This window comes from Oryctolagus cuniculus, chromosome 8 (genome assembly GCF_964237555.1).
Source record: "Oryctolagus cuniculus chromosome 8, mOryCun1.1, whole genome shotgun sequence".
Taxonomy (NCBI): domain Eukaryota; kingdom Metazoa; phylum Chordata; class Mammalia; order Lagomorpha; family Leporidae; genus Oryctolagus; species Oryctolagus cuniculus.
In genome coordinates, this window is record NC_091439.1 from 63,895,330 (window position 1) to 63,919,418 (window position 24,089).

General features: G+C 38.3%; 1 long non-coding RNA gene across 2 annotated transcripts in view; it reads left to right on the top strand.

Annotated features, from left to right (window-relative positions):
• Positions 1–2,928: 2,928 nt before the first annotated feature.
• Positions 2,929–24,089, top strand: part of LOC103350742 (uncharacterized) — a 40,308-nt gene continuing 19,147 nt past the window's right edge. The window contains exons 1-3 of one of the 2 annotated variants that reach the window (XR_007909154.2): positions 2,929–3,092; positions 7,395–7,444; positions 18,866–18,951. This is a non-coding gene — a long non-coding RNA (uncharacterized lncRNA). The remainder of the gene's footprint in view (positions 3,093–7,394; positions 7,445–18,865; positions 18,952–24,089) is intronic. The other variant, XR_007909155.2, reaches the window with a different exon arrangement.

Sequence of the window (24,089 nt, forward strand, 5' to 3'; positions counted from 1 at the left end):
TAAACAAATCCAAACATATTATACATTGGCTCCAAAATCCAAAGAGATCCACAAAGGAGAGTGCAAGGTGCTATGAAGTACAGAAGAGGTCTACGGCATTAGACTAGCTATATAAAGGGTAATATGACATGGCCCAGAGTACCCGAAGAGCCTCACCAATATGAAAGGAATATTGCTGACCTTCTAGCATTGATGTTTTACCAAGATTTCTTAGGTATTTGCTACTTATTCTTGCTGGATCCAATCAACATACTGTCACAAGTATAATAAACTTTCCTAATATTCTGCAGGTTGCTGAGGTAACCAAGGACCTTCTGCATTCCATTGCAAGATTTAGAGAGAACATAAAATTTAAAAACATCCTTGAGCAAGTCAGTAAAATTGTACTGTTGTCTCTGCCGTGTAAATTCAAATTGCTTCTGATTTTATTTATTGATGGGAAATAACTAGAGAACATTTGCCTGGCCAATAGCTATATATCAAGTTCCAAGGATTGTGTTAATTTGTTCCAGCAAAGACATCACATTTGGACTCTAAACTATGATCCACATGGTTATCTTATCTTATGTATTGTGATCTATTCTGGTTTTCAATGGACCACCTGAATTATGAGACAAATTTTCAGTTAATGTTCAAACAATTGAATTAAACATAGGTAGGATATGGTAGGAATCACTTCTATATTTCTTAAGTCTTTGATGATACACCTCATCCCTTTTATTTCTACAAAGATAAAGAATTCTTTCTATATAATATTTTGGTGAGGACTGTTAGAAGCAGTTGGTTTCTTCAACTTTGCTATCCCTGTTATATTAACCTTCACTGTTGTGATTCTGACAGAATATTCTCACCATATATTCTGAGACTGGGAATGATAATAGGACAGTTCTATAGTCTGTCTAAGAAGTACTTATACTGTGAGATGGAATAAAGCCAAAATTCTATCACTTGACCTACATAAAGCTCCTTCTGGATCTAGTAGTTTAAAATTACATTTGAGTTTTTTCATTATCATCAAAATTAAAAGTCACTGTCAAGTGAGTCCTAGAAATTATAAGCTATTCCTGTTATCTAGTGCCCAGTCTCTTAGGCTGATGTCTGAGGTCCCAAGGGGAAATTTGGGGGAAAGATTCATAGTGCATACCTGTGGATTATTGATGAGTTCCTTCCTCATTGTATTTATTTATTTATTTTTGCTGCTCGTCACGGGGCAGCAGGTCCGATAGAGCTCCTCAGGGCCAGCCTGGGGAGCTCAGGGGCTGAGCGGGATGATGAGTGTCAGCGACAGAGGAACCACACCAGAGCCGGGAGATCAGTCAACGCCCATGGCACAGCGGGTTCTCGATTTTATTGGGAGGGGAAGAGCTTTTATAGACACAGAAAGGGGGCTGTCCAGGGCACAAGGGGACCAACCCAGCCAGCTGAAAGGTAAGGCAGGACACGAGCCAGGCACGCCCTCAATGGCCAATCACAGCCGAGGACTCATACTGTCCACAAGTACAGAAGTCTCCTGTCAGGCTAGGTACCTCCCCCAGGGGCCATCTTGGATTGTTGGAAATGCTGAGTCACTAGGATGCGGAAATGTGGCAAACTCGAACAAAGGCTTAGCAGCCTTTTTGAGTGAAGGCTTAGCAACTTTGTTTCCTTTTCGATTGGAGCCCCCTACATATTTTATTTATTTGAAAGACAGAGTTACATAGAGAGATAGAGACAGAGAGAGAGAGATGTCTTCCATCGGAAGGTTCACTCCCCAGATGGCTGCAATGGCCATCTGAAGATGGCGCCAATCTGAAGCCAGGAGCCAGGAGCTTCTTCTGGGTCTCCCACGTGGGTGCAGGGGCCCAAGGACTTCGGCCATCTTCTACTGCTATCCCAGGCCATTGCAGAGAGCTGGATTGGAAGAGGAGCAGCCAGGACTAGAACCAGTGCCCATATAGGATGCCAGTGCTTCAGGCCAGGGCTTTAACCCACTGCGCCACAGTGCCAGCCCCCTCTTCATTGTATTTTAATCTCTCTCAATGAAATCTGTTTGGAGATGCAAAAATGGAGATGCAAAAATGGCACAATTACAGAAACAGGATATAAAACCACACAATATAATCCTCCTGCAATAAAGTCAGTTATGGTTCGTCTCAGCAGAGCTAGAAAGTCTTAAAATATATAGTATATGTTCTTTGATGCACAAAATGATCGATGAGCTCAGGCCACATATCTCTGTGTCAAAACACTTGTAAATTTCATTTCTAAGGTTTATTGTGTTAATGGGCTATGATTATTAAGCACTTATATATGGCATCACACATTCTGTGAACCATATATTTCCAGAGAAATCAAGAAACAGAATGCCAATGGTGTGTTATTAACTTTTGTCCCTGGCCTCTTGAGACTAGTCACCACAGAGCACTCCAAGATCCTTGGTATCCTCAGAACCAACATTTTTTTAATATTTGGCAAAAAACAGAATCCTCCATATCTCACAGGAGTTACAGTTGAAAGAGTAAGCAAATAATGAAGGATAGAATTAAAAGGGAGAGAATGATCCTGCGGGGGAAACAGGACACACAGTAGACTCATAGAATGGCAGCACTCCTGCCTCAGAATCAACCCTTGGGGCATTCGGATCTGGCTAAAAGGTCCATGAGAGTCTCACAGGCACGGAAAGCCATGACACGGTGGCAAAAAACAATCTAAATGAAAGATCCTGGTGAACAAGACCCCAGCAGAAGGAACAGCCCATCAAGGAGAGAGGTGCCTTTTTCTGAAGGGAGGAAGGAACCTCCACTGTGATATGGCCTTGACTAAACAAGTTCAGAGTCGGTGAACTCAAGGGGCTTCCATAGCCTAGACAGCTCATAGCAAGAGTCTCGGGTGATTGCTGACATCATAAATAAGAGTGCCAATTGTTAAATCAACAACGGGAGTCACTGGGTACATGGTCCCCATGTAGGATCTCTGTCCTTAATGTGTTCTGCTATGAAACTTAAAAACAACACTACTAGTCGAACAATACCCTATACCTTGTGTGGTTGTGTGAGTGCAGCCGGTTGAAATCCTTGCTTAGTATATACTAAGTTGATCTTCAGTGTATGAAGGTAATTGAAAATGAAACTCGATGAAGGGTGGGATGGGAGAGGGAGTGGGAGAGGGGAGGGCCACGGGAGGGAAGGAGGTTGGTGGGGGGAAGCCACAACAATACAAAAGCCGCACTTTGTAAATTCACATTTATTAAATAAAAAAAAAACTATATAACAAATAAAAAAAAGAACTTAATACTTTACCCTTTTAGTATTTTTTATGTTCTACTTAAAACTATTGGTTGAACTCTGTAATTAATACACAATTACTCTTAGGTGTTTAATTAATGCTATAACTAGTACTCAAATAGTATTTTACACTTTGTGTTTCTGTGTGGGTGCAAACTGTTGAAATCTTTACTTAATATATGCTAAATTGATCTTCTGTATATAAAGATAATTGAAAATTAATCTTTTTTTTTTTAATTTTTTTTTTTTTTTATTTTTGACAGGCAGAGTGGACAGTGAGAGAGAGAGACAGAGAGAAAGGTCTTCCTTTTGCCGTTGGTTCACCCTCCAATGGCCGCCGCTGCAGCCGGCGCACCGCGCTGATCCGATGGCAGGAGCCAGGAGCCAGGTGCTTTTCCTGGTCTCCCATGGGGTGCAGGGCCCAAGCACCTGGGCCATCCTCCACTGCACTCCCTGGCCATAGCAGAGAGCTGGCCTGGAAGAGGGGCAACCGGGACAGAATCCGGCGCCCCGACCGGGACTAGAACCCGGTGTGCCGGCGCCGCAAGGTGGAGGATTAGCCTAGTGAGCCACGGCGCCGGCCTGAAAATTAATCTTGATGTGAATGGAAGGGGAGAGGGAGTGGGAGAGGGGATTGTTGTGGGTGGGAGGGCAGTTATGGTGGGGGAAGCTATTATAATCCATAAGCTGTACTTTGAAAATTTATGTTCATTAAATAAAAAAAAAGAATGAAAAAACAAATAAGAAATGAATAAATGAGATCATTAGAAATAGTATATTTAGCAACAGATATGGCTATGAACTTTCAGCAATGAACAGTCATTCATTAGACACCCCAAGATAGCAAGAACTTAACAATATCCATTCAACCTTTGAACAATTCAGGATTGGAAAGTTACTGTTTTTCTTTTTTGGTTATGATTGGTTTGGTTTATTCTTTAATAAATGTTTCTGTCCATTATTTTCTCCACTTGATTTTTGTCTTACCTCTAGAACCAAGCAAATCTTTTTCACTGAACAAAAAAGACTGTAGAAATTAGAATTATCCAATAATAAAAAAAGTTAATTCATGAAGTAATATGCTTCCATTCCTAGAGCATCACAGGGAGAAAAGAAGTTATTTTTCACAATCTTATGGAAGTTCCTATGCATTAAATGATTTCCCAAGAAAAGTCTGGGATTGTGTTTCTCACTATTCAAGTAATATCCAAATTCCTGACATTATTTCCTGGGGAAAGCATATCCCATGAACAGAGCCCCTCCAGTCTGCTTCCTGCGTCTACTCTGGCAGCTGTAGCTAGATGTTGCAGAAATGGCAATAGCTGGCAGTGCAGGAACAAGGGAGAGCCTTGGTGCGTGGTATCAAAACCCCTTGCCCAACCAAGAACCTAATCAGTTTCTATGTATATCAGACCAGGCACTCGGAGATTTCCAGTTGTGCTGTCCAGCGTAGTCACTGGCCTCACACACGGCTATTAATCTTTCAAACTGTAGCTAATTAGAATTGAAATGCATAAAGTACATACTGGATTTCAGACTTACTATGTATATAGTGTATAGAATGTGAAGTAAGTCATAATCTTTATGATTGATTTTATAAGGACTGATTGCATGTTGAAATGATAATACTTTGAATAGCCAGGGTAAACAAAATATATTATAGATTTAATTTCATGTTTCTTTTCGCTTTTTGATGTAAATACTAGAAATTTTATACTGTATGTGCAACACATGCATTGCCACAGAAGCTAAGGTAGTGCTCACAACTTGGTACACTGGGAGATAAATACTGATTGTGGAACTGTTTTGCTTGTCTCTTACACCACAAGGATACTTCAAAAGTTTCATGGAAAATGGTATTAAAAGATAAACCTATTTCTGTGCAAAAAAAAAAAAAAAAAAAAAACACCTTTTGAAATCCATTCACTCAAGGAGTACACAAAAACTTAATAATGCTTACTATATAAAACTTCCATTTTTCCCAATTTTTTGGACCAAAACTCATCTTTAAATTCCATTTTCCATGAACTTTTGAAGTACCCTTATATAACTAGAATATAAATTTGGTTGCCAACCTTGAAAAGTCATCAATATTTTCATACAGTTGAGTTTTTTAATGAATTTTAGTTTTTCTTGGAAATCCAGGAGATTGGGTAAGCCTTGGGCTGCTTTGTTACATTACATCAATTTCTAGAGCAGAAGAGCTGCTGATTATTTTTTTAACCAGGCTTTCCACTTGACCTCTCAGTTCACAACATTCTTCGTTGTTTCGTCTTAACTCCCTTCAACATCAGTTGTGCTTGTTACCTACCTAATCACTATAGGCTTTTGAGTTTTAAGCTCTTTAAGATCAATATTTTAGTATTTAGAGGATTGTTGCTATGTTTGGGAAATAGAAAAATAGCTTTTGATGGTATATTATCCTATCATTTACATGTGGAGAAATGACCTGTAGGAATAATTGTTGCCAATTAAATCAGTTGAATGAATGAGATATGGGTTCAGCAGAGGATTACTTTCAAAATGCCTATGAGGATCCCACATCCTGAGATCAATAGAGAGTAGTAATACATGTGTATAATAGAAAAGAATTCAACAGTAAGTGGTTTGTTGATTCTTCTTGAAGAGAAACCAAATGGCAGTCATCCAAGCTTTAGAAACAAAAGTCAAAGGAAGCTACAAACCATAACAAACAAGGAAACCTTAAGGAGGTGGTGCCTCAAATCAGAGAAGTCCTCATTCCCCTTTGATAATCAGTTTATACGATGGCCACCAGGGAGACCTATGACTTCCAAACATGTCGACATTTACGATTGCCTTGTAGTCAAGATGGCCTGATAATGGTCCCTTATACACTCAGTCCTTCCCAGAAATTCGATTTCTCCTTCATTACCATTTGTCCATTTACAGAACTGGTCTTTCAAAAGAGGCACAATTGCACATTGTTTTCTAACTCAACACTCTTCCTGACAGAATTATTGAGGAAGCATAATGCAAATCTATTGTTTACTAAGGCCATAAAACCATCTGGTCCTAGAAGTTCATTTTCCATAGCTGACTTCTGGAAATCAGCATGAGTTTAAATTCCTCTGTGCTTCCTATTCTAGCTGCCAAGCTACTGTTGACAAACACAAGGTGTTTTAAGTTTCTTGTTTTTTGATGGGCTTTCCATCCTGATCTTTGCTTTGTGAAACTGTTCTACTTTAAGGTCATCTTTTCTGCAGCATTTCCATGTCCTAGTCAGTTGCCCTATTTTCACTTAGAGTTCTTTGAAAACCTTCTGCCTAGTTCCAAACCTAGTCAAATATTTATACGTATATCTGAGATACAAAGCACATTTGTAGGAAGTCATAAAAATGTCCTTAGTAATAAAACTTGAGGACCTGGCCATAACATTTAGATGGTAGCATCTGGGTTTACAAAATCAGTTTTTGGTCCTTCTCATTTAGCCACATTTTGAATTATAAACACTAGGAAATCTAAGATTTTGTTGCCATTGAATAGATTGAAAAATGAATTTAATTTTTTTAAAAGACTTATTTATTTATTTGAAAGGCAGAGTTACAACGAGGCAGAAGCAGAGAGAGAGAGGTCTTCTTTTTGCTGGTTCACTCCCCCAAAATGGCCACAATGCTGGGGCTGGGCCAATCCGAAGCCAAGAGCCTGGAGTTTCTTCCAGGACTCCCACATGAGTGCAGGGGCTCAAGGACTTGGGCCATCTTCTATTGCTTTCCCAGGCCATAGCAGAGAGCTAGATCGGAAGTGGAGCGGCCAGGATTCAAACTGGTGCCCACATGGGATGCCAGCACAGCAGGCAACGGCTTTACCTGCTATGCCACAGCACTGGCTTTGGATTTAATTTTTAATATCATTACAAAGTGACTTCAACAAATTGTGAGAAAGCAGAATTAAAAGATTATTTTATTTTTGGTACAATAAATTATGAAATCCATATTGCTTTTTTTAAAATGCACATTCCATAAACATTTTGAAGCCTCTACATATGTAAAATTATGCTCCTTAATTCTCATTTTCTAAAAGAATTTTGGATATTTCTTTTAACATATCACAACCATCCCTCCAAATCATAGCAATTTCTGCACTTACATGGAATCATATTTCTCCCTGCAGAGTTTCTCCAGCATGAGCTCTGGAGGCTGAAGTACATCATAATATAGAAGGTGAGTGATGTCTCTTCTCATGCACTACATATCTTAATTAAGGGTAGCAGTCACTTTGGAGCAGTTGGAAACATACTCTTGCCATCTCTATGAACGTGAGCAGGAAACCACAAGGAAGTTCTCTTGTTCCAGTGATGCATACAAGTAAAGAGGCACATAATACAATATTTATTTTCTACAACACACAAAGTGTTATTGATGCCAAAAGTTTCTTAAGATTCTTGTTAGAGTCACTGCTTGGTCCAAGAACTGTTAGAACAGCTTGAAACTTCTGTTTGTTCAGATAGCTGCAAGTTAAAGGCAACCTGAGAAGAAATTCTGATGGTTTCTTAAGATAAGAAAGGACAGATCATTTTTTAACATAGCACAACATAGCATGAGCAACTTGTTTGGTTACATTTTCATGCTTCTCCCTTGTTTAACCAGTTTGGCTAAATGAGCTAGGTTATTTGAAATCTCTAGGGTCTAATATTTCCCTAATTAAGTGAATTCTAAGAAGCATTGGTGGAAAAAAAAAGGAATATAAGAAGAATTCAAAGGAGATGTGAAAGTTGGGTAGCACCAGAGTTCTGGGGGTTGCCATCAGCTAAAAATAGAACTGGTGGGAGGAGGATGTGGCTCCTTACTCAAAGACTTATAGCACTTTCTGGCAGCCACATCCTGCCTGTGGCTAGGTCAACCCAAGTGTCACATCTTCTTGTTTCCTTGAATGATAAAACATCATCTGCAATTGAAGAAGGGAATTCTCTGCCATAAGCTAATGTCATTAGGAAAGGTTCATGAACATTAGGGTTACAGGAAACCTAAGGCTTTGAACTTTGCAAACATCACATGTAAGTATGCATGAGAAATGTTTGTGGCCAAAATATTTACTGATAAAAAAGTGCCATAATTTGAAAAGAATCTGGAAAACAACCATAAAAATACAAAGAAGAAATAATTCAAAATTACCAGCTCCAAGCATGAGTGTTGTGGTATAGCCAGTAAAACCACTGCTTGAGATACCCACATCTGAAATCAGAGTGCCAGTTGGAGTCCTGGCCACCTCCACTTCCAATCCAACTCCCTGCTAATGTGCCTGGGAATGTGGCTAGTGATGGCCCAAGAATTTGGGCCTCTGCACCCATGTGGTAGACACAGATGCAATTCCAGGTTCCTGGCTGTGCCCTGGCAGAGCCCTGACTGTTGCTGACATTTGGGAGTGAACCAGCAGATAGAAGCCCCCTCTGTCTCTCTTGTTATCTGTGTCTTTCTTTCTCCCTCTCTGTCATTTTGCCTTTCAAATAAATAAATCTTCTCTTAAAATTACTTCCTCTGATATATTGAGAATAGTATTTTTTCTGTGAGCACATAAATATGTACACATATGAGTACATACATACACATACAGAGGAATGATTTCACAAATATATGATAGCACTGATGTATTTACCAAATGGAAAGCATACCCATGATAATTTTCACAGGATGGGTTTCTATGATGGAAATAACTGGCTAAAAAGTGTTACAAAATTTTTAGAGACTTAAAGAAAGACACAGAGAGACAGCAAGAGAGATAGAGGGGGCTTCTATCTACTGGTTCACTCCCAAATGTCAGCAACAGTCAGGGCTCAGCCAGGACACAGCCAGCAGCCTGGAATTCCATCTGTGTCTCCCACATGGGTGGCAGAGGCCCAAGTGGAGCCAAACTACTTGCCCCAATTTATACTAAGTGTGAATTTCTACAAAATCTTCTCTTGCTTGGTGCATTTTATATGTGCTAATTTTTAACACAATGCATCTTATTTCAATTTACATTTCTTTGATAACTGGTAAAGTGAAATATTTCTTAATATTTTAATATCTATTTGAAAAAACCTATCAACAAATTTGTGACTATTCTCTTCAAGCTCCTGAGGACTTATGATTTTTATTTATGTGCTTCTAAGAACCCTTTATACTTTCAGGCTATGACCACTAGTATGTCACATTTGCTGTAGAAACTTTCTCTCTTAATTGTTTTTACTAATTTGCTGTTTTAGACAAAATGGTTTTTTTTTGTTTTTTCCCTATTTTTACATAGCTAAATCATTTTTCTTTGTGGATTATTTTTTCTTGGGAAAAAGAAATCCTACAACAAATATTTTTTCAAATACTTCCTTTTTATGATTTTTTATGCTTGCTTTGTGCCAACCATGTGGGCCTTCTTGCCCCTCCCTCCACCCCTGCTTCTTTCCCTCCTCCTTTTCTCCCTCTCCACTCCTCTTTCTTTTCCTTTCTTTCTTTCTTTCTTTCTTTCTTTCTTTCTTTCTTTCTTTCTTTCTTTTTCTTTCTTTCTTGTTTTGTACAGTGTGAAATTATGAGGGCCAAGTAGTTAATTAATTCCACAGCATCCTTTACTAAGTGACCATTCCTTTTTCCTGTTACAGTGCAATGCGTGATCACATTTAAAAGTTAATTTGCAAGCTGGAAAATTAGTCCTTAGTTGGTATTTGTAGGCAATGTAACTGACATAAGTATAGTTTTGAGTAAAGGAATAAAAGAAATACATATGTAAGACAAGTACTGAGAAAACAGGAATTAGTCCATGGTAAAGCAATGTTACCTCTAATTTCAGAATGCATGTTGGCTTCTGTTTAGATTTCTAATCAATTGTTTACAAGGTGTCCTTGTTTTACTCATAGCCTTAAAGATAATGTTCTCACAGAAACAAAGCAAAACAAAAAGTCCCCATTGTTTTTGGCAAATATTGAGAGTTGAGCATGTTTTCTGGTATTTGGGGAAAATGGGATTGTTGTTGAAATATCCAATGCATTGTTTCACAAAGTTGATATTCCCATTGTCTGATAGGACTTTTTCAGTTTTTGTCATTCGGTATGCCATATACCAGCTTTTCTCAGTCTATCATATTATAGCCTTTCCACTCTCCCCAATACCCCAGAATATATCAGAGCAATACTATGCAGTGTAGAAGGTAAAATAAACCCCTGACATTTGCTTTGATGAAGTCATTTTGTTTACAAATATAAAGACCTCTCTCCTAAGGAGCTCTTAATAATTCTTTAATTTTACTGTAATTCCCTTCATCTAAAGAATCTCAATTACAGTGCTACCAGAAAAATAATATTACAAAATGTACTCACTGAGGCTGCAACAATTATTCAGCACTTTTTCAGTTAGCTTGTACAATAAATATGATTACCTTTAAAACACTGAGGCTCAGTTGTTGTAAAGACAAAACAAGATTGCCAGAGCTTCAGGCTTCCAAGTGAAGTAATGATCAATTTCCAAGCCCTGATGAATGAATGCCAAAGAAGCAAAGTATTTTTCCACCTTCTTTTTTCCAAGAATTCACATCCTGTGAATTTTGAAATGGAGAACGTTATTAATAAAGACAAATAACGCATGCATAATTCAGTCAATTATATATTGAAAATACAGTTAGAAACAGCAGCTGAAACACATTTTCCCCAATAATTCTGGCAATATAGAGATTCATGAGTGTTAGTGTTCTGTGCAGACACTTCATCTCACATCTCTTGTCCATTTCTTTCCTTTTTTTACCTTCATACTGATAACACAATGCCTGACATTTTTTCCCCATTCACACAGCTACTGTTAACTGACATGAATCAAAGATTGTAAGTATACATACAATCTTTGCACTTCCTAATTCTGGTTTCATGATAGGTATCACTAATCAACCACAGTATTTTTCTCTTTGTATCTCCTATATGTGTCCTTTTTTAAAAATTTTTTTAACTTCTCAGAAGACAGAAAAATTAAGACAGAGCATTCCTCCCAAGTGTCCTCAATGGCCAGGGATGGGCCAGGCCAAAGCCAGGAGCTGGGAACTCAAATTCAAGTCTCCCACAAGGGTGTTAGGAACCCAATTACTTGATCATCTCCTGATGCTTCCCAGGATCCACATTAGTAGGGAATTGGAATCAAAAACCAGAGCCAGGGATTGAATACAGGTTGTTAGGTATGGGACATAGGTATCTTAATGGAGAAGCTGAACATTCTCCCCTGCTGTATGTGTCTTTCACTGGTGTTCCAAAGGCAAAAAGACAACTAAGCAGTTGAAAGATCACCAGAGGATGGCTGTAGGAAGTGACTTATGCATCATTTCCTTTCTCCTCTAAGTGGATAGAAGGAAGAAACAATGTCCACAAAGGTGTGGAAGACAAAGGAAGAACCCATTAGGCATCCTGTAAATATGTTCAGTCTATTGCAGGTTACCTGTTAACAGTCACTGAAATCATGAGGATTCCAGAAACCCTACTTACTGGTATTACAGCAGCAAGATGCTGTGTGCACATTTCTTCTGGATTAAATGAATCCCAAGTGAGGAATTCTCTCTTACAGAGGACTAGATTGACATGGCAGATTAAGACCTAAAAGGAAACCTGTTTACAATTCAAGGCACAGTTTTCCTCAACTCTTTCAATGATTATATCTATGTAATGTCTGCCATTGTATCTACTTGGGTATGTTTTTTTTTCATCACTTCCATCTTGTTTCTCCAAAGAGAATGCATACATCTACCATTAAACTCTGATAATAAACAGGAAAGCTTAGCACACACAATTTAGAACTACAAAATACATCTACTTGCTTCCTGAAAGTTTTAAAATAATAAGAAATAGTTTGGTCTATTACTAAAATTGATAAACCAACATTTTCTTCTGCTACATGAAATATTGTAACAAAAAGAATATGGGTGTGTGGCAGTTGCTCTTACACAGAGTCCTCAGTATTCCTGGCAGACATTCCTGCAGGGCTGGGATAGTGGAGGAATACAGTATCTTGAAGATTCCTAAGAGTTTTTAGTCATCTCCTTTGCTTGGCTAATCCGCACATTAGGCATAGCTAGAATCTTGCCAAGAGCTACATTTAGGTTTCCAGCTATCCTTCTGGGATTCTTTTCTCATTCAGTTTCATTCTGGTCTAAGAGCAAACATTGTTTGATTGCTACTTTTGAAATTTGCTAACATGTTTTTTATGGACTAGAACGTGATGTAACTTGTTGAACATTCCGTATGAATTTGACAAGAGCTTGTAGCTGCTGTTGTTGGATAAACAGTCTATAAATGGCAGTAACTCAAACTGATGAATGTTTTTAAATTCAACTATGTCCTTACTACTTCTGTGCCTGTCTGATATGTCCATTTCTGATAGAGTATGTGCTGGTTAATAGCATGCATTGATTTGCCCAAGCTAAAGGATGCTCAGAGAGCTGGTAAACCAGTATTTCTGGATGTGTCTGTAGGGAAGAGACTCACACTTGAATTGGTAGACTTAAGTAAGCATTACATTCATCAATGTGGGTAGGCATTATCCAATCTGCTGAGGGCCAAAATAATATAAAAAGGCAGGGAAAGGATGAATTGGCTTTTTCTGCTTGGACTGAGGTTTCATCTTCTCCTTGGACATTAATAGGTGTAATTTTCCTACATTTTAGACTAATATATATATATATACATAATTATTTTTCTGATCTTTGAGGAAAAAGTTGACTTTCAAAGATAGCAATAAAATATTAAATTTATCATGATTTTAGGAGTATCACAAATGTCCTTCTCTTTAAAAAGAAGAAAAGCTTGATTTTTTTTATTTGAGAGACAGTGAAAGAGAGAGAGAGACATAGAAAAAGGTGAAGTGACTTCCCTATGGTTCTAGACCTGGTAACATAAAAGCCCAGTTGAGAAATGTGGAATTCTGCCCTTGCTTTCCCTTAAACCAGTCTTAAAATCCACAAATAGTTGCCTATAACTGAGTTAGGGGACTTCCTAAAAAATTGGAAAACAAAGAATGTAGGAAATGCTCCAGGCAATACAGGGAAATAAAATCAAGAGAAATAGAAATCTAGGTAAAAATAGGTGCTAAAAAAAAAAAAAAAAAAAAAAAAACTACTGAGCACAAGTACTACTGATTGAGCCCAAATTATTTTAGTATATGTGCTGCCGAAGCAAGCACATCCCAAAAGATTAATAAACAGAAAAGTATGACAATTTGCATGGGAAAATATTGTATAGGAACTACTATGTTGAGGTGATCTAATTGACATTTTATGGGACTCCTATGGGTTTTAAATATTTGTCCTACTGATACAGAGTCCCAAATGATGTTCTCTGATGCATTTTGTTCCTCCTCAGACCCTCTGTTTTCTTCTCCCTCTGGTACTAATTTCTCTTTTCTTTCTCCACCATTTTCACCCACATAGTTCCAATATTTCTATCTATGTCATAATAATTTAAAGCTGGGATTATCTTCCTTGGACAAATATATTTGCCCTGTGACACTTCTCATCATCACGGGTTAAACTCATTCCATTTACCGAAATCCTGAAGTTCTGACTAAATCTCTGGGACTTACTTTTAGTCACACACACAAAATTTCTCTCCACTTCCTGATTATCTCTGGTAAAACTACACAGCAGGCAGGAAAAAGTAAAAGAAGTTAAAATAGACTGGAATGTTTTAAAAGAGCATACTGAAATTTTTAAATGAAAAAATAAATACAAATATTTGAGAAGATGCAACAAGAAAAAGTTGATAAGTTGTGACAGTGGATATGAAAAAAGGAAATGATGAGAGAAAATAAAATATTATCTTAGAAGAAGAAATTATATTTTAATGTATATATTCCCAAAAAATAACTTTTTATATCAAGTGTCCTCTCTAACTATATAATTTTCTTAAAAAGCTTTCACTTATATGGGCAAAGGAAAGTTGCAAGATAGCAAAGTAATAAAATTACTCTTTATTTTCATTTGTCCCCATAAATTTCCAGGTAATAGCCTAAATCCTCTATAATATAATTGGGATTGAAATTTTGATATGTATATTTTATTCATATTTCCTGTTATCTCCACAATGCCTCATCTTCATTGACCTGATAATTATATAATTGCAATTAAATTATCCACCTCTGAAAACTCTCCAAGAAAGTTAGAAGATAAATGGCCAACATTTTACTCTGAAATGTAAGTGGACACTCAACAATGTTTGTTTTAATAATTGATTTTAGAGAAGTATCTGAAGTTAAGCGTTCAGAAATGGAAAAGTGGGTAAATGATGTCAAACAGGTACTGCTAAACTACTAAATGAGCTATCAAGTTGCCTGAAGATAAATCATCAGCGGAAGATCAACAGAGAGGGGCATTACCGTGACACTGGGTCAAGTGTTCTGAATGCCTTCATCCTATTAAAGGGGAAAGAATTTTCAGGAGGTAAGGAAGTGGGGGTGGGGAGGAATAAAGCAAGGTTTCATACCACCACACACCATAGAGAGTAAAAGCACTCCTATCTGATAAGATTAGGAGCAGTAGTTATAATTTTTAAAAAGCATAAAGTTATAACAAAGAATCATACAAATATTGCATATGTAGTCACAGACTCTGGAGGTTCTAAGATTTTACCCCCATGCAAGCTAATAAGTTAGCTTTCCAGTTTCATGGATGCTGGCAAAGATAAGAGCCTTGTGGGTCTGAGGAAAGGCACAACAGTTCATACAAGCACAGTGCTCACATTTGTTCATGTTCCATGAAGTCCCACAGGGAAGAGGTAGCATGGGGGAAGATGCTGGCAGTACAAGGAGCTAAACCACCTTGGGAATGTCTAGCTCCAGAAACACCAGATTTTATAAGGGGATGCAAGTGAAACTGCCCAACCTTTGCTCCAGAGGAAGACACCTTAAAGTGGATAGCAAATAAACCTGACCTTTGCCTCCAAGGAAGGCATTATCTCTGTCTTCCAAAGCTGTTAAACAACCATCCTCGAACAGAAAACCTGAGAATAAAGCTGTCAATATCTCTGCTAAATAAAAAGTACAAAAATGTGACAATCTTATAGAGAATCATCTCTCAACACACAACTTAAATATTTTTTGTTTTAGGAAACAGGGATGTAACAAGGTCATAGCCCTTCTTTATTCTCCACCATTCCCATTTGTTTTTTAAAGTATATCTTTTTTGGTAAGGAATCTACATCTCTTGGGATTTGTGAAGAACATGCAACATTTTATTTAAAAGAACAATTCTCTCTTTTCAAATGTAATTTGGTTGTGTAATATTACAAAGAAGAAAAGTATGTAGTCATAACAAATAATGTTTGACAGCAAAACTGGTTTTTGATAAGAACAAAAAACCCTGCAACTATGGAAGCAGAATGATATAGCAACTCTAGCAAGAGTGGCAATGTCCTGCCCATGGGCCATATGAGATCCACAAAATCATTTGATCTGGCCTTGCTGAGGCAAATGCAGGCAGGACTCATGATCCAATGAATCGATACCAGGCTAATTTTTAAGTTGATCATTTTCTATGGCCCATAAATGCTGTTATTAATATCCAAATGGCCCTTGGCAGAAACCAGTTTTCCCGCCCCTGCTAGAGAGTAGTACAAGAGCTCAGCCGCGTCAGGGTGGTGTGAGCATCAGTCAGCGTATTTTTGAAAGGAGCAGGAAGATTGGTTAGATCATCTTGGAGCAAGGTGAGAGGAGCCTGTGGCAGCCCATGGCACTGGGAATATTGCCTGAGGGAGAACCTCGCAGACTACACTGACTTTGAATCTGGACAAGAGCACTGAGGGGCAGGGTGCCCACCCAACCCCATGGAGGGAGAGCATGTTGTGGTCCCCACTCTCAGCCTGGCCTGGAGACTAATGGGGGCAGGATGCACACACAGGTGTGTGCCTGTGACATTCCCCTCACCTCACTCTCTCAAGGTGTCCAGACAACCTACCAAGATGGAGCACTGACTGATTCTGTTGGGCAGGCAGCTGGCTCTGAGATCACCTGGGCTCTCCAGAGGCTCATGGGGCTGAAAGTGGATCCCCTGCTCCCTGTGACTGTGGGAACCCCTCACGCTGTGACTGTGGGAATTTTATGACTGCAAAAAGATACGGAATGTGGCTGGGTCTCTGAACATTCCCTGTGTCTGGCTTCAGAGGCTCAGAGTTCCCTGAGTGCCTGGGGTGGATCGTCACAGAGGGTTCCCTGTCCACACTGAGGAGTGCACAGATCTGTGTGGTTCATGTACCTGCATGAGTGGGGTGGGTAGCTACAGTGGGCTCACCCTGGACAGTTGGTTCACCCTGGCAGAGATGGGGAGAGGCTGTGTTCACACCAGCCAACATAATCACACCCTCCCCCCTGCTGATGATAGAGGAGATCTACCACACCAAAATAGGGTGTCACTCTGGACTCTTGCCCCACCCTCAAGCAGTGGCTGGAGCTCCCTGGTCCCACCCAGAACATGCCTCTGGATATCCTCTGAAGGAGCAGATACTCCACTAAGCCATAGAAGAACATTTCAAATATAAAAGCCCTCAAAGGAGAAAACCAACAAGTGTTTCCACAAATGCCTAAAAATAAATGTAGTAATACAAGAAGCATGAACAAGGACAGCAATATGATTCTCCCAGATTAACACAATAATACTGCAGTATTAGAATGTGAAGATGAAGAGACTGATGAAGTGCCTGTGAAAGGAATTAAAAAGAATGATCATTACTCAAAAACACAGAGAAGCAAATACATGAGTTAAAGAAATCCGTACATGACATGGATGAAAAACACTTCAAAACATTTGCATAGACAAAGATTTCTTGGATAAGACCCCAGAAGCCTAGGCAATAAAGGCAAAAATAGACAAATTGGATGACATCAAGCTAAGAGGCTTCTGCACAGCAAAGGAAATATTCAACAAAAATAAGAGGCAACTGACAGAATGGGAGAAAATATTTGCAAACTAAATGTCCTAGAATTGATTAATATCCAGAATATGTAAGGAGCTCAAGAAACTCAACAACAACAAAATAAGCAATCCAATTAAGAAATGGATCAAGGATATGAACAGGCATTTTTTAAAGGATGAAATACAAGTGACCAACAGACACATGAAAATATGCTCAGGATGACTAGCCATCAGGGAAAAGCAAATAAAAACCACCATGAGTGTTTCCCTTGCCCCAGTTAGAATGACTGTCATCCAAAAAATAGAACAAAATAACAAATGCTGGTAGGGTGTAAAGGAAAAGGTGCCCTAACACACAGTTGGTGGGAATGTAAACTCGTGCAATCATGTGGAAGACTGTATGGAGATTCCTCAGAAATCTGAAAATTGATCTACTATATGACTTAGCCATTCCTCTCCTGAGAATTTACTCAATTAAAATGAAATCAGAAGAGCCAGCACTGCGGCTCAATAGGCTAATCCTCCACCTAGCGGCGCCGGCACACCGGGTTCTAGTCCTGGTCGGGGCGCCGGATTCTTTCCCGGTTGCCCCTCTTCCAGGCCAGCTCTCTGCTGTGGCCCGGGAGTGCAGTGGAGGATGGCCCAAGTGCTTGGGCCCTGCACCCCATGGGAGACCAGGAGAAGCACCTGGCTCCTGCCTTCAGATCAGCGCAGTGCGCGGGTTGCAGTGCGCCGGCTGTGGCAGCCATTGGAGGGTGAACCAACGCAAAAGGAAGACCTTTCTCTCTCTGTCTCTCTCTCTCTCTCTCTCTCTCACTATCCACTCTGCCTGTCAAAAAAAAAATGAAATCAGCATATTAAAGAGTTATCTGTACCCCATGTTTATAGCAGCTCAATTCACAATAGCTAAGATAAGAAATCAACCCAGCTGTCTATCAACTGATTGCTGGATAAAGAAATTTTGGTATATTTACACTATAGAATAATGGATAAAGTAATTTTGGTATATATACACTACAGAATAATACTTAGCCATAAAAAATGATGAAATCCTGTGTTTTGCAACAAAATGGATGCAACTGGAGACAATTACACTTATTGGAATAAGCCAGCCCCAGAAAGTCAAATATCGTATGTTTTTACTGATTCGTGGTAACTAAAATAAAGAGTACAAGAAAAGTAATGTATGTGAACAAAATTGACATTTTGAGATTTGATTATTGCTTATAGCCCTTGTCCATACTCTTAAGGAACAGTGGTTTTTCTACTTAAAAAAAAAAAAAAAAGAATGAAAACAGCTAGTCAGAGGGCAACATATTTTCTATGGCATTTTTGTCTTCTAATGTATTCTCATTTAGTTGTCTTGTTCAGGTCTCTGAGTGAAGTTATGCCCAACAGATGTGAGAGAGTCAACCCTGAAGAGAATAGATATTCTGGGTGTCAATTACCAGTGTTAAGAGTTCTTCAGGGAAAAAAATGGTTTTAGACAGTGTTTCAGTCAGCTCAGGCTGCCACAAGATACCAACACTGAGTAGCTCCCACAACTGAGATTTATTTTCTTATATTTTGAAAATTTTATAAATATATTTCTGAGTTGGTTAGAAAAAAAATGTAGCACAAACCTTCACTCTATGTATGAACTAAAACTATGAAAATGCAATGACAAGTAAAAAGGTCAATACTACAAACAAGATAGTGTTCTCATTCTCTCTCTTTCTCTCTCTCTCTCTCTTTCTAATTAGATGATACTGCTGTTATTCCATTACCCATTTGGAACCTCTCCTGGACATTTCTGTTTTCATCAGCTTCCCTTCAGAAAGAAAAACAGGTCATGGTTTCTTGCCTCTAAATTGTGGGTGCTCAGGGTTCTGCTCACTCAGTAGTGTGACTGACAAGAGGTAAAACCCACCCTGCCTCTCACAGCCAAGTCACTATTTATCTCTCAAAATTCCCTTGTCAAACTTGTGGGGCTTTGCACACTGGCTGGATAAATGCAGATCCACCAGAGCAGATTCTTTAATCACAATTCTGCTTCCACATGACTTTTGAAGTGCAAAATCATTGATTTGGGAAGACCCACTGCTTTGGGTTGTCTGTGTTAAATATTCATCAATAATAAGTTGCTTTGGGTGTATCACAATTAAATACTGTTGCTTGATTTACTGGTACAGACTATTTTACTGTGGTGTGAGGAAAATCAATGAGGATGCCTCGAGAAAATTTACTTTGTGGCTAGGAAGGATAGACGGAAGCAACACTTTGTGGCTAGGCAGGTTAGAGTGTGCTGAAGAGAAGTATTTATCTAATGCAGGATGTACCATTTGAGAGGGCCATTTATTTATTTTATTGCTACATGAAGCATACAAGTTAAATATTACTGGCTGTCTGAACCACTAGGTAAAGATAACAATTCTGCTTGTGTAAAAAAAAAATTATATACATTGTTACTGTATGCTTCTTGAACTGAGGATGGTAAGGAAATTCTTTATAATGCATTGATCTGGTATATCTCTTTAAAATATGAATGTTGAAAATCACTTTTAAGGACTTTGAGAATTTTTTGAAGACTGAAAATTTCTGGTAGGTTTGTATTTTTTTCAGAGATTTTTAGTTTTCTTTGTTTAGGGGGGGTGGGGATCTTAAATATGCAATGTTCCTAAAGAACCTGAAAATTCATGTCAACCAATATTAGTTTCACAAATTCATCAATAAGTGGTTGGATGTTTAGCCTAACAGTTAACATGCCCTTGAGTACCTGGGTTCAATTCCTGGCTCTGGCTCCTGACTCCAGCTTCCTGCTAATGCACACTCTGGGAGGCAGCACTGATGGCTTAAATGATTGGGTTCCTGGCACCCATGTGGGAGACTTGGGTTGAGTTCCCGGCCCTCAGCTTTAGCTGAAGTGGCAGACATTTGGAGAGGAAAACAGTGAATGGGATCTCTCTCTCTCTCTCTGTCTCTCTCTCTCTCTATATATATATATATATATCTGTTTCTGTCTCTCTTTCTCCTCAAATAAATACTTTTTGAAAGAATTCATTAATAATACTATGTGCTTATATGTATAAGAGGGAGCAAGCAAGCTCCCCAGAGAAATCCTTCATGTTATTCAACTTCTCGCCATGAAAAAGATTGGGGAGGAAGTATGACCTATGCATGACTTCAGAGAAACCAAAAGAAAGTTAACCAACTCTAAGACTTGCTACTTCTCTTATTAAACATTAAAACATTGCTACATTGACATTTCTGAAAGCTACTCTAACAATAGTAGCTTTTCTTTTAATTATTTCAGCCTTGAGACTCAACTCACAAAATAATTTTTTCAATTACTTCATATGAAAATATTTGGCATAAGTATTCATAATTTTGATATATGCCCTCCTTTCTCAGAGTCCTTGCTTAATCACCTTAATTTGTTCTCTGCCATCTGACAGTTATCCTAATATACTCACAATTTTTCTGCCTCGTTGTTTCTCTATTCACCAAGAAAGATGAATGTGGCAGATGTCATGATAATGATAAGAACGTGATGACAAAGATGTGGACAAAGAAGAAGAAATGATTTACTGACTTTTATTAAGTGCCAGGCACTATTCTGAGTACCTTGTAAATCTGTACTTACTAAATGTTACAAGAATCCTGTTTGATAGATTCTATTTTTATGTACATTTTAACTGTGAGAAAATTGATGAACGGCAATATTAAGTAGCGTGGCCAAGGTGACACAGCCATTCTGAAACTGCAGGCTTTCTGAGTTCCATTGACACAACCTAGGCTTCCTCCTGTCTTGAAGGTGCACTTTGTTTCACTGTACCTACTTAGTACAGCTTTGAGAAAGTTCAAGTTCACACTCATTTCTCCCATCAGCTTCCAATGAGAGCTAATAAAATACTCCATGAAGTTTCAAACCATACAACCTATTCTGGCATAAGCTTAACGTTTCACACTCTCTTATTTACTGACCTTTCATGATAGATTGTCTTGCTTAAAATCCTGGACTCTGGATAAAGACTTTCTTTGTGTCAACTATGAAGATGCCAACCAAAGCCAAGTCTAGTGGGTCTCCCTCAATGTTGTGCCAAACTTGTCAAGGTCATCCCATTTAGTCTGTTTTTCCTGGCGACTCCTTGTGTGATCTCTCTCTAGATTTTATCAGTAGCCTTGCAATCAAATATAGTTTGCACAACAACCCCAAGGAGCTTTCTTTGAAAAGTACGATTTTTAGTGCCATGGAAGGCCTTCAGTCCTCATACAGACCATGTTTGATGTGCACTGCTCTAGGGCATTGTTTGCCCTTTGGTAAAGGGAACTAACTCTCAAACGCAGTGGTAATTACAATCAATGGGAAGAGTTGTGAAATGATGGGTTTCTGGATCCCACTTGTGTTGTATCTGATTTAGTAGATTTGGGGTGGTGGGGGCAAAAATGTACATTTGTAACAAGTCCCCAGGTGATAGAAACAAGGCTGCTGATGTGAGGGAGCACACAGAACACCTATCCTAACTCACCTTAGTCTCTCTTCTGTACTCTAAATTTCTCTGGAAGCTATGAGTTCTCCCTATCCTCAGGTTTGTCATTTCCCCTCTCAATGACAGCCACATGAAATTACTCTGTGAAACTATCTCGGTGAAGCAATGGTAGGCTGATGCAAGCCAGCAGATTCTGGGGAGTAAAGTTGGAGAAGGAGCAATGGACATCTGAGGTCCTTGCACCTGCCCCTGATACATAGACTATGGTTTCTTCAAATAGGATAATTTTATAGGATAATTTTAGTTCCACATTCATCTGAAATGCTCACAATTGCAAAGTAGTGCAAGATATACTCTGAAAGTCTTCATCATAGAAGTTTCTAAACTAATATAATGAAGAGAGAAATCCACATAGAAAATTCATAGAATTACTTAAGGATCATGTTATAAAAGGAGAATAGAATATGGGGTCGAAAAGAAAGAATAACTGGAGAATAAACAAATTTCTAGGGAAAATTTTAGGGAGATTCTCTTTCCAAAATTGTTTTAGAAATTGTCACTTTGGAATTTCTAGTTGCATAAAGGTAAAATTAGATATCATTCCAGAACAAATCTCTAAGAAAATATAAATCAGTCCCCTGAATTTGACTGACCTTACAATATTGAAAATATTCAAGGTGTGCAATTGTGGACTATTTCCCAGAATGTTCAGGTCTTTTTATATAGGATAGCTGGTGATTTTCCTTTGTGATAACCACTTAAAGGGCTCCAGAGGGAATACTGAGAACCACCAATTATTAACTCTCTCTTCAATTTCACAGAGGTTGTTAGAATGTAAAATAAAGGATTAGAGCATTGAAAATATAAAGTGATATTTATATATTACATACATATAACAAAAGCTAATATGATTTCAAGAGAATCAGTGCATATTTGAATTAATATGAACAAAATGAAACCAGTAGTTGTAAGCTATTTACATTTTTAGAACTTTCCTGTATCAAACAGTATTAAAATACACTGAGTCACAAGTGATCAGAGCTGTGGTTTTACAATGGTCTTGAGCAGGAAGTAGAAGATAATGATAAGTAAACTCATCTCTGAAGTATTATTTTATAGATTTATAAATAATTTGGAGGAAGCAGTCCATAGCCAAATCTCCAAGTCAACTTGGTGTAAACTTTTTGTTGTGATGAAATTATAGACTATCAGAGATAAACTGCAGATATCTTTTTGGTATGGGAGGGCATAAAAATGGCAAATGAGTTTCTATATAACAGTATCCAAAAAGTTGTTTATGGAAGGATAATCCAAACCGTACTTATGGGATGGCAGAGATTGGGAGCCAGAAACAATCCAGAGGAGTGGGCAATCCTTAAGAACTTTTCCATACAGTCAGTGGTGTTTTGTCATACCTCAGGGAGCAAATAGTAAAAGCTAATTATTCTCAAAGGAAAATGAAAGAATAAAAAATTGTTTGAATATTGTACAGAGTCACAAAGACAAGATAGAAATTAAACCCAACAATGGGGATAAGAAATCCTTAAGGGGGTAGCCACACTGTCGCATTGAATTAGAACCCAGAGATAAAACTTTCAAACCTGCAAAAATAGGATACTGGTATATGATGAAAGCCTTCGAAATGTGAAATAAGTAAATATATAAGATGAGAAAAATGTTATTTTACACAGTGAGGAAATACATTATCTGACATTTTATCCTGACAGTGAGAACGAGCTTAGGAAAAAACTCCAAAAAGTTTTTGAGACCATCATGATGGTGGTGACATAACAACTTTTTCTAAGGAACAGTAAGGTGTGGGTTTTAGCAGATCCTTGATCTTTGGAGTAAGGTGGAGTATATGACCAACATGGATGATCTCCAGTCTCTTGGAACTGCATTTCCCAGCAAAATATGTGGCTATCTATACCATACTAACTAATGTTTCTAATATATCATTGTGCATACTGCTCTGTAAGAACAACCGTAAAGTAGCTCCTTTTCTGATAAAGAAAACAAATTCTCCCTAAATTCTTCCACCTTTTGTTTTAGAACCATCTGTGCTCATGTCCTATCTTTACTAACCTCCTGCTTGCTTTCCCTCTCTGTTTTCTCTCCACTATGCATTATTTGCTGTTCCAAGCCACTGACACTCTAACTCTCATTTCTGTGCAATGTAATTTCTTCCATCTCCAGTGTCCCAGGCATGCTGCATTGTCTCTTTCTTCTGGTTTTCTCTGAAACTTTGGTTTCTGCTACTTTGAAAATTAAGAGACAACACGAAAAGTTAAGAAGGAGAATGAGTATTGAATTCTGTCTCCGTTTCCCCAACTCCATGCTAGTCCAAGCAGGTAGCCTTGTGCTTAGCCATGCCTCCTTGCACTTTGCTGCCTAGAAAGATGGTGGATCAAAGAATGAAAACTCTCTTCCCTTTTCCAACTACATGTCTGTCTATGAGATTAGATTTTCTTCCTATAATTCATTTATATCGCAATAC